Consider the following 11,383-nt stretch of genomic DNA (forward strand, 5'->3'; position numbering starts at 1 on the left):
GACATGTGTGTGAACCAGTTACTGTAACCCTTGTCATCTTGGAATCATTTCACCCCAGTGGAAGTTTTGGTGGTCAAAGCTACACGCTTACATTCTGCAACAAGCTTTTTAAATTTTGATCTAAGTTGGGGTACAGTAAAGGAAACATTTTCATTCCTAGACTTGCATCTCTTCTTAAGTTCAGCAAGTACCTCGGCATAGATCTGTCCATTTTTCTGAGTTTTAACATTGGTGATTTTATTTAAATAATCACTACTTATTATGATATCACTGGAAAATATGGACCATTTACAGACTTCATAAAATGTCTGTAAATAATAAATTTACCCCATAAATATAGAATCTCTGTAAATTTATTTTACATATATTTTACAGAGTTTTGTTGAGTAAAGCTCTATAAAATGTCTGTAAAATGTTTATAAATTATTGGAGCTACAATAAGAGGAAATACTTGAAATTTACAGACTTTATAAAATCTTGCAAAAATGTCTATAAATCGAAAATTTACAAGGATTTTACGCCGTTTGGTCATGTCTCATAAAATGTCTGTAAATTGCGCTTTATCATCATGTGTGTCCTGTCTAAGTTACCAAATGTCTTTGGATCTGTATGCCCTGTTAATGACTGAGTTTGAGTGTCGAATATTTATTACCTAATTAAATTATGTGGGAAACTGTTGAATTGGCCCTGCATGTTGCACTAAGTTCGGTTTATCGAAAGTTCGCCGGTTGCAACCTATGTAATGCCTATCGGTATGTGTTTTAATAGTTCGACTTGGATCAAGTCTTAGGCCCTGTCGATATGGAGAAAAGTTGTCCCCGGTAAGACGGTAACCCTCCCAGCCGGGTCTTTAGCTAGCGTTTATATGAGAAAAGAACTGACCTTTTTCCCTGAGTCAAGAGCTGCCTGGACGCTCGTATCCGTATATTTTTGCATACGCTGACGTCACAGTATCAGAACCAGTCTTTTTCCGCATGATCTGTTGACTAATCCGAATCGGATACGTGCGGACGGTCGTATACGATTCGTATACGCTACGTGTGGACGCAGATATTTTTGTATCCGCATAAAAAAATTTGCGGATACAAAAATCTCCGGATACGTGTGGACGGGGCAACAGTGATTTTGTGTGTAAATTTCATGTAAATTGCTGGGATGAATCAGTGTAAATGACATGTAAAGCAAGGCCTTCGTAAATAACATGCAAATAACATGTGAATTCGATATAGGAGTCATACCCAGCACAGAATGAGATTGAGAAAGTAGTAGAGGCCAGTAAGAAGACTTAACCTTTACCATTACCATGCTCCTCCATATTTTGATTGAGGAAATTTGCTCTGCTCCTTTAAGCAGAAAATTCTCCCCAGTTTTTCCACACAAAATGAAAGCGCCCCAGGAATCGCACTAGGCTCGCAACGGGTTGTGGTTGGATGAATTTGGTTGGATGTTGGCATAGAGAGAAGGATTGTGGACATTTCACAATAATTACATGATTCAACAACTTTGTCCGCCATTTTGAATTGCCCCGCCGCAAAGGCCTTGGGAACGAGATCGGTTTGAGAATTATCGGTTTGATATTCGCGCGGGCGATCAATGTGCTCTTCCTCTCTTTTTCCCTTGTTGGACGATCAGAATTGGATCTTTGCGATTCCTTAATATTTTGTGCGGGTGAAATAGCACGCATTCCACCAAATAAACCCAGTAAGCATCGATGAAATCCGGAAGAAAGGGCAACGACATTATTCAGGTCAGAAGGTCGTCCACGGGTATCAGCATTCGCCACAAAGATACACGCCAGTGACATGATTCAACCTCAGACAGTCTCCGAAAGGGTTAATCGGTGAAGACTTCATGACAAAAATAGAGGCCTTCTTCAAAACGTAAACGGAGTTGTTCTACGAACGTTTGGAACAAGGGTGGCCTGGCCGAACAGCTACTACAGTTAGCAAATGGGCGGGAAGATTCAAAAGATCCGAAAAGCAAAAGACTGCCGGAGGAGTTTTCGGTAAGTCGTCATCTTACTGATACAAACCTGATTTAGGTTTAAATGGCTTAAAATTTTAAATTTTTGTTTCCTTTTACCCCAAGTTACTTGTTCCCAGCTTTTTGCTCCCTAAAATTGTTTCTGTCGCCTTGTTCCCTAGGACATTTTGTCATTTTTCGCCAAAACGCCAAGGAGGGCCTCAGCACAGTCATTGCTTTTGCAGACCTACTCCCTTAATAGTTTCACTTTATATTGTATTAATGCCATTTAAGGTAATAACAATACATGTAATAACAAATAGGTGATTAATATATGGATCTCTGTATACCCACCCCCTTATTGACCTTATTCGCCACTTGCAGATTCCTTGTTCTTCAAACGGTGCCACTACAAGAACACAATAGTGGCAGGTTGTTCTGTAGTTACTCCCTTGTCACCTGTATATCTACATGTACTTTACCTTCACTGGTTTCTCGTGTCCAAACAATGTCACATGACTTGTCCAGTAATGTGAAGCCCTTTGTACCAAATCATAAAAAGATTTAACCAATCAGTCAATAACTGCACAGTGTATATTCGGCTCTATTCCACATTGCTTGTGCAGGGTGATATGTAACTATTTCCTATGACATAGTATACAAGCTTTCTCGCTTGTTACTTGTCACTTGCTTGTTTGCATGTACATGTATGTGAGCCTTAACAAAAAAAATCAATTGTCTTGTGGAGTAGTAGACCACTCAAAAGCATTTGCATTACTAGCATTTTTCACGAAACATTATAAAGCTACCATACATGTACATGTACTGTTACTTACTAGAGCTACAACAAGTTGCAAAAATAGTGGAGACACTTCACCTTCTTGGGCCGTTATTAATTTCCCTATTATCTCTCACACTGCAGCCCCCCTCCCCCCTTATCAGTGTATCTAGCAAGACAAAAAAATGTTGGGAACTTCAGCAGTCAACATTGAAAGGGGGAGAGGAAGTGGGAATGGTTTAAGTTCTAGATACGGCGGGCATTGGAAGCTAGAAAAGGAGTTTTTTTATGAAAGTGTCTCAACAATTTTGCAACTTGTTGTCTGAGTTGGTTGTGACGGTATTGGCATACGGTCACCTTGTTTATTGGAACGGGAAGGCGTCTATCAATTGCGTTTAATATGGTGTTTCCAAAAAAAAGGGTTTAATTCTCTGATCTGCTGTGAATGGAAAATGGCCAGCGATAAACTGGATTTTGGCGGGGTTTCGGTATGACATAATTTGAAGTCATTTCAGTGCTTTCTGTGAGTCAAGTCGAAAATACACATAATTTGGTACACAAAAAGGTGTGATTTCCATCCTTTCGCTTTTTAAAGTACGCTAGAGATATCCTGGAACCGATTTGGAAATAATTTGCCTTAAACACCTATATTTCGGTCGACACATGACATCTAAAGTATGCGCAACATGTACGAAATTAGCTGTTGTTTACGAATGAGAAACAGACACAACCTCTCCTTTAACAGCGACCGCATGCCATTTAAAGGGAACATCCACTTTCCGAAAAATCAATTCTTAGAAAACATTGTTATACAAAGATACATTTTCATAGAGGTCCATTTGTAACATTACTGATCTCTTTCGGGCTAGTCTGCTTCCAGAGAAGGGATTGGTAACGCTTACTAGCAAGTCTTCTAAGTGACGTGTCGGGTACAGGCTAATTCCATGTTCTTTGGAATGACTGACTGAGCACAATGATCAAAAGAAAGCACCCGATTGTGCTAAATCCTTTGCAAGATTTGTTTCACAATGAGATACAGAAGGCAACAAATTTGCACCGGCTACACATTATGACATTTATATGAAACGATCTACACAGTCTACCACAACTTTTCACTGAGAAAATAATATGATATCATATTTCTTGCTGTTGCGATGGTAGACCGTGCTTGGATGGTAGACCGTTGGTAAATGGAATAGGCGATATGTACAGGATTTCTAACTGTGTGAACTTTATTACAAATCGTCTGGTAATGTATTGGATTGATTAGAAAAGAAAGTACTAGTTGAATTGTGCTGTTTCCTCGAAGATACGATTTTCAACTGTAACGCCACCATCCCGGTTGACGTCACCAAGAAACACAATAAATGGTATTGTGTTACATAATACTAGCCATGTGTAGCTTTCGGAGCATCAGATCTGCAGTGCAAAATACTTTGCTCGCTTTAGTATTTGATACGGAGTCTTCTGTTAGCGATGATAAGTCCAAACAAACGAAAATCGATGCTACCGTATGTCAATAATTAATATCCTTTTGTGTTTGGTACAATGTGCTTTGCACTTCGCGTGCGAATTTCTTAAATGTTTCAGAGCTTATACGATAGTTAATGATTGTTTCTTTAGTTCCTGCTTTTCTACGTTGAAACGTTTCCCTATAGGAGTCAAATCCGGACTGGCAAAATTATTGTAATCATTCAGACAAGAAGTTGCAAAAATAGTGGAGACACTTCACCTTCTTGGGCCGTTATTAATTTCCCTATTATCTCTCACACTGCAGCCCCCCTCCCCCCCTTATCAGTGTTGCTAGCAAGACAAAAAAATGTTGGGAACTTCAGCAGTCAACATTGAAAGGGGGAGAGGGGAGAGGAAGTGGGAATGGTTTAAATTCTAGATACGGCGGGCATTGGAAGCTAGAAAAGGAGTTTTTTTATGAAAGTGTCTCAACAATTTTGCAACTTGTTGTAGCGATCTAAATAATTATACCAATCATATTGTGATGCAGTTGATATTTCAATTTCTCCCACCAAAACCTCACATTTTATTTGATGAGTACTTAATCTAATTCATAACATTACACAAAAAGCCATCTTGAGAAATTGTTATATCTCAAAACTTTTGTTTTAAGGGACAATTTTTGGCATGATTGCTCCACTGTTTTAATTGGATATGGGAAATCTCACTAAATAGTGCTTTGAGTGCTTTATGCCCAGGCACCCTAAAAAAACGAGCAAATTTATGAGTGAAATACAAAAGTAGTTTTGAGTTGTACCCTTCAAACACTAATTCAGACATCTATACGAAATTATGAAAAATTCAACAATAAATAATAAGTATCGCGATCTTCTTATACATGTAGTTTTGCCTATCCGCGAGCCGTCAATATTTCGTGGTGTTGCTTCGTGGTGTTGCGGTCTCCCTTTTGCGGCCTGTGATTGGTTCTAATGTTGAAATTGACTTTGTTGCACTGAATTGGGTTGCTGACGTACACAAACAAATATGTTTCGCCGGGAGAGAGAAATTTCGATCAGGCGCGGGTTGATTAGTTTACAGTTTTATTTATCCTTATAAATGATGGATCGCGATACAAAACTAATTGCGATTTTGAGACAGCAATACCACATTATATTGACGGCGTTGGGAGAAAATCTATTCCGTATTGGGCTCCGTCACTTCATGACTCCACCCAATACGGAATATATTTTCTCCCAACTAGCCGTCAATATAATTTGGTATTGCCATCTCAAAATCGCAATTTGTTTTTATTATTGATTTTATTACATGTACAAAGTGGTCAGTTTGTAAAGGTGGACACTTTGGGAGGTTGTCACAGGCTTCCAGATAAGTTTGTAAGACAGGGTGTCAACAAGGAATTCCAGTGGATCAAATTTCCACAGCTCCTACCATAACCATTATGTCGGGTCATGAAGCTGACCTTGTAGGGTTTTTATATGTTCATATTTTGTTTCAGGGCAATGCATTAGGTCTATGGCAGCTAAACAGGGCAGGTGGAGATTTTCTAAAAGGTAGGCAACCTTTATTTAAGGAAACTCTTGTATTTTTAAAAGTACCACGGAAACACTACATACACTGCGCAGAGACCAATAAGATAAATTGTCTTGCGCACTCATTCGAATTGAGACTGTATGTTGATTTTGTGATGTCTATCAACATTAATGTTGATACATAATTATAGTACATGTCTAATAAATATCAAAAACTTGATCATTGTATGACACAATTCATCGTATAACAGAATTCATTGTGGTATATGAGCTAAAGCGCCGATCAACTCAAAACTTCCAAATTCCTCACTCCCCAGGCACAGAAGATAGTCAAATGCCCGTTTCGATTTGATCGGCGCATAATAGACCATGCTCTACAAAATTATGGAAACCGTACATGTCAGCTAAAAATATGAAGTTACACAATAAAGTCGGTAAGAGTTCTCTCTATTTTGGGGGCGTTTTTAATAAAACATTATTATTCCATTCACGATTGTTGGATATGAAAAAATTACATCTTGATTAGCCAACTTGGGGGGCTTTGCACCTCGTTGGCTATCTGTCATATCTAATGCATGCTCATGGAATAATCAAATATCATGAAGGAAAATTCTTGTTCAAAACAATGGCAGTCACCCAGGTGGAAATCTTATAAAGATCTTACCAATATTCTTGTTAGGTTTCTTAACAAGATCTTATCTTATTACTTAACTAAGGGCGTGTTCAGTTGACCCTATTCTGGAACAAGAGCACTTGGAGTGATGATTTAAAACGGTATGTCTAGCGTTTTGAAGCAACAAGGATAATAAAGATATGTTTAAAATAGTGTGTTAGCATTTGTTTGACAATTTTAATGTGAATCTCTGTAAAAACGAAGACTCTTATATTCTATGTACTCCTCCTCCGGAATACGGTCAATCGAATGCACCCTAAGACTCTTGCAACAAACTTAAGGTCTTGTGAGATTCCTACAAGATTCTAACTTGTAAGATGCATGTTTCTTGCAATAATTCCTTTAGCTTTATCATTCAGTTTCACTTACACAGGAGTTTACACAGGACCTTATGAATGGCAAAGTGATTTGTTACATCATTCATTGAAATGAAATTATATAAATTGGTTCCAGGGCCTACATGTACCTCAACCACAAGATGCAGTGCTGAAGGAAATTGTTGATTGAAATTTATTTGGAGGAATTTTCCTGAGATGCAAGAAGCAGACAGTTCTGACTGCAAATTGTGATGCAATTGTGAATAATTATTGATGTCTTTGTGTCAAAACTTGGTGGGTAGAGGTTTCATTGCCATTCTGGATACACCTTGTGAACATTATTAGGGTCAAGTGAATTTGTTACAGACATCAGGTAATTAAGTCGAACACACTCACATTGAACTGGATGAACATAAGGGAGATGTTCAGTGCAAAAATCAGTGACTTCTCTGTTCATATACTGTAAGTTTTTCGACGAAAATCAAGATAGATTTCACTGTCCCTTGAGTCTGAGGAAATTGTCAGTCATCTTTCAGTGGTAATTACATGTACATGTACATCAAACACAAGTGATAGCTCTCTAATAAACACATCTGTATGTGGCAACAATCATTAAAAGATCAATGTAATTTAAGTACTAGTATTCAATTACATGCAGTAAATTTCTTTTAGGAAAGTCTGCAGTATTTTCCATCTGAACTTGTGGGTGGCACGCCTCATATAGTTCGATGTAACTTGAAAAGTAGGTCTAACCATGCAGTTAAATTGTTATAGTATGCTATGTAGTATTTTTCATTTGAACTGGCAGGTGGTGTGCCTCATACAGTTCAATGTAACTTGAAAAGTAGGTCTAACCATGCAGTTAATTATTATTTGTCATAGTATGCTACAGTGCCGCTCGGAGATAAGCGAACAACGCAGACGCAAAATAAACGCACGCAATACGCGTATACGCGTTTTTTTTGACGCGTCTAAAATTTCGTATCGTATACGCGTTTGTGCCTTTGTTATTCATAACCGTAATTTTGCTTTTCCTGTTATTGTTTACGAAGACAAAAGAATAAATTGCGTGACTGCCGACAAGTCGAAAATTTGCATTTGCATGTATGTCGCTTTGATTACTAATCAATTTCGATCCGCAAATGCCGCCGATGAAAACATCCACAGGGCATTATTTCGAAGTTTAATATCCTTTAAATGCAACAAAGGTCTCGAAAGACGAGCGAAATTAAATCCGCAAATTATGCCCCGAAAAACTGAAGCCATGATTTTTGTCAGTGTTTGCCGTGACGCGTTACAGTCATTTCACGATAACCTTTTACCGATGCGTGGAAAAAAGTCCAATTTTTCCATGCAGAAAAATCAAATAAATGCGATCGACATATCATATAAAGTTTTTTTACAAATATTTTCTTTGAACTGAGAGCATTTCACCGTTTGAATCAGCGGAGTATGCCCCGAATCACATCACGATGGCCTAGCTCTCGCCGGCGCGTGCCCAAATTTAACCGAATACTTTTCCTTAGAAATACCAAATAAATGTGATCAGCGCATCCATTGACCCTTGGAAGAAAAATTTTGCGTTTGAAGTGAAAGCACTGTACCCGTTGAAATCAGAAAATCATTCCCAACAGAGCTGAAGATGTGAATATTACATGAATTAAAATCGTGTTTGTCACGTGTCGGCAACTGTGTTTTACTTCACTGTCGCGCTGAAAATCCACGCCAAAAAATCATTCGTTGCTGCTGCTGCTGCATTTACAACAAAACAACTCAAGCTGAAAAATTCTCAGCCTTACGATGAATTTCTGTACAAAACTGCTAATGATGTTCCCTTTGCTAAAGAGTTGTGTTTTTAGTTTACGACTAAACGGATGTAAGGGTACGAAGTTTGTTTTGATACTGTATTATCGCTCTCAACGCTTTCATGTAAATTTTGATGTTAAAAAGGTTCTTGTGTGCCGTCTGTCGATAGGTTTATATTTCTCCAAAAGTAAGCTTGATCATATTTTTTTCTTTTTTGGGCTTTAAAACACAAATATCTAGCCAGAAGGACTTTGCGCTGGTGAGATTTTTTGCTCTTTTAGTGACTCACCGACCAGCGAACACGTAAATTATTTCCACATTCACCACACCGGAAACGATTGAGAAAAAACGAAGACAAGGCAACAAAAGAAAGACAAAAGGAGAGCTCATAAATACTAATGAGCCTTTTTGCGTATGTGTTGACACGCATCCGCGTTTTTTGCGTATATTTTGGTTCGCTTATCTCCGAGCTGCACTGTATGTAGTATTTTTCACCTGAACTGGCGGGTGGCATACCTCATACAGTTCGATTTAACTTGAAAAGTAGGTCTAACCATGCAGTTAATTAATTTTGTTATAGTATGCTATGTAATATTTTTCAGTTGAACTGGCAGGTGGCACGCCTCATACAGTTCAATGTAACTTGAAAAGTAGGTCTAACCATGCAGTTAATTATTATTTGTCATAGTATGCCATGTAGTATATTTCATCTGAACTGGCAGGTGGCACGCCTCATACAGTTCGATTTCACTTGAAAAGTAGTTCTAACCATGCAGTTAATTTGTCAAAGTATGCTATGTAGTATTTTTCATCTGAACTGGCGGGTGGCACACCTCATACAGTTCGATGTAACTTGAAAAGTAGGTCTAACCATGCAGTTAATTTGTTATAGTATGCTATGTAGTATTTTTCAGTTGAACTGGCAGGTGGCACGCCTCATACAGTTCAATGTAACTCTAAAAGTAGTTGTAACCATGCAGTTAATTTGTTATAGTATGCTATGTAATATTTTTCATCTGGACTGGCGGGTGGCACGCCTCATACAGTTCAATGTAACTTGAAAAGTAGGTGTAACCATGCAGTTAATTTGTCATAGTATGCTATGTACATGTAGTATTTTTCATCTGAACTGGCGGGTGGTACACCTCATACAGTTCGATTTAACTTGAGAAGTAGGTCTAACTATGCAGGTAATCTATTTGGTTAATCTCTTGTAGTATCCTAGTATTACCCATCTGAACTAGCGGGTGGCACGCCTCATACAGTTCGATGTAACTTGAAAAGTAGGTCTAACCATGCAGGTAATTTGTTATAGTATGCTATGTAATATTTTTCATCTGAACTGGCGGGTGGCACACCTCATATAGTTCGATTTAACTTGAAAAGTAGGTCTAACCATGCAGTTAATTTGTTATAGTATGCTATGTAATATTTTTCATCTGAACTGGCGGGTGGCACGCCTCATACAGTTCAATGTAACTTGAAAAGTAGGTGTAACCATGCAGTTAATTTGTCATAGTATGCTATGTACATGTAGTATTTTTCATCTGAACTGGCGGGTGGTACACCTCATACAGTTCGATTTAACTTGAGAAGTAGGTCTAACCATGCAGTTAATTTGTTATAGTATGCTATGTAATATTTTTCATCTGAACTGGCGGGTGGCACACCTCATATAGTTCGATTTAACTTGAAAAGTAGGTCTAACCATGCAGTTAATTTGTTATAGTATGCTATGTAATATTTTTCATCTGAACTGGCGGGTGGCACGCCTCATACAGTTCAATGTAACTTGAAAAGTAGGTGTAACCATGCAGTTAATTTGTCATAGTATGCTATGTACATGTAGTATTTTTCATCTGAACTGGCGGGTGGTACACCTCATACAGTTCGATTTAACTTGAGAAGTAGGTCTAACTATGCAGGTAATCTATTTGGTTAATTTCTTGTAGTATCCTAGTATTACCCATCTGAACTGGCGGGTGGCACGCCTCATACAGTTCGATGTAACTTGAAAAGTAGGTCTAACCATGCAGGTAATTTGTTATAGTATGCTATGTAATATTTTTCATCTGAACTGGCGGGTGGCACACCTCATATAGTTCGATTTAACTTGAAAAGTAGGTCTAACCATGCAGTTAATTTGTTATAGAGTGCTACAGTTATGTAGTATTTTTCATCTGAACTGACGGGTGGCACACCTTATACAGTTCGATGTAACTTGAACAGTAGGTCTAACCATACAGTTAATTAATTTTGTTATAGTATGCTATGTAATATTTTTCAGTTGAACTGGCGGGTGGCACGCCTCGTACAGTTCAATGTAACTTGAAAAGTAGGTGTAACCATGCAGTTAATTTGTTATAGTATGCTATGTAGTATTTTTCAGTTGGACTGGCGGGTGGCACACCTCATACAGTTCAATGTAACTTGAAAAGTAGGTCTAACCATGCAGTTAATTTGTTATAGTATGCTGTGTAATATTTTTCATCAGGACTGTCGGGTGGCACGCCTCATACAGTTCTATGTAACTTGAAAAGTAGGTCTAACCATGCAGTTAATTTGTTATAGTATGCTATGTAGTATTTTTCATCTGAACTGGTGGGTGGCACGCGTCATACAGTTCAATGTAACTTGAAAAGTAGGTGTAACCATGCAGGTGATCCATGCGGTTAATTTGTTTCAGTGTGCCAATTTAAGTCCATAGATATATATGTCTTCCTTATTTGTATTGAATTTATAGTAATAATTTTATTTATAAACATGTACTTACTGTAGATTTTATTGAGAGTATTATGTAAAATATTTGTAATTGGGGTAACATAAGCCAGATTTATATACTTAT

This window comes from Montipora foliosa, chromosome 6 (assembly GCF_036669935.1).
Source record: "Montipora foliosa isolate CH-2021 chromosome 6, ASM3666993v2, whole genome shotgun sequence".
Taxonomy (NCBI): Eukaryota; Metazoa; Cnidaria; class Anthozoa; order Scleractinia; family Acroporidae; genus Montipora; species Montipora foliosa.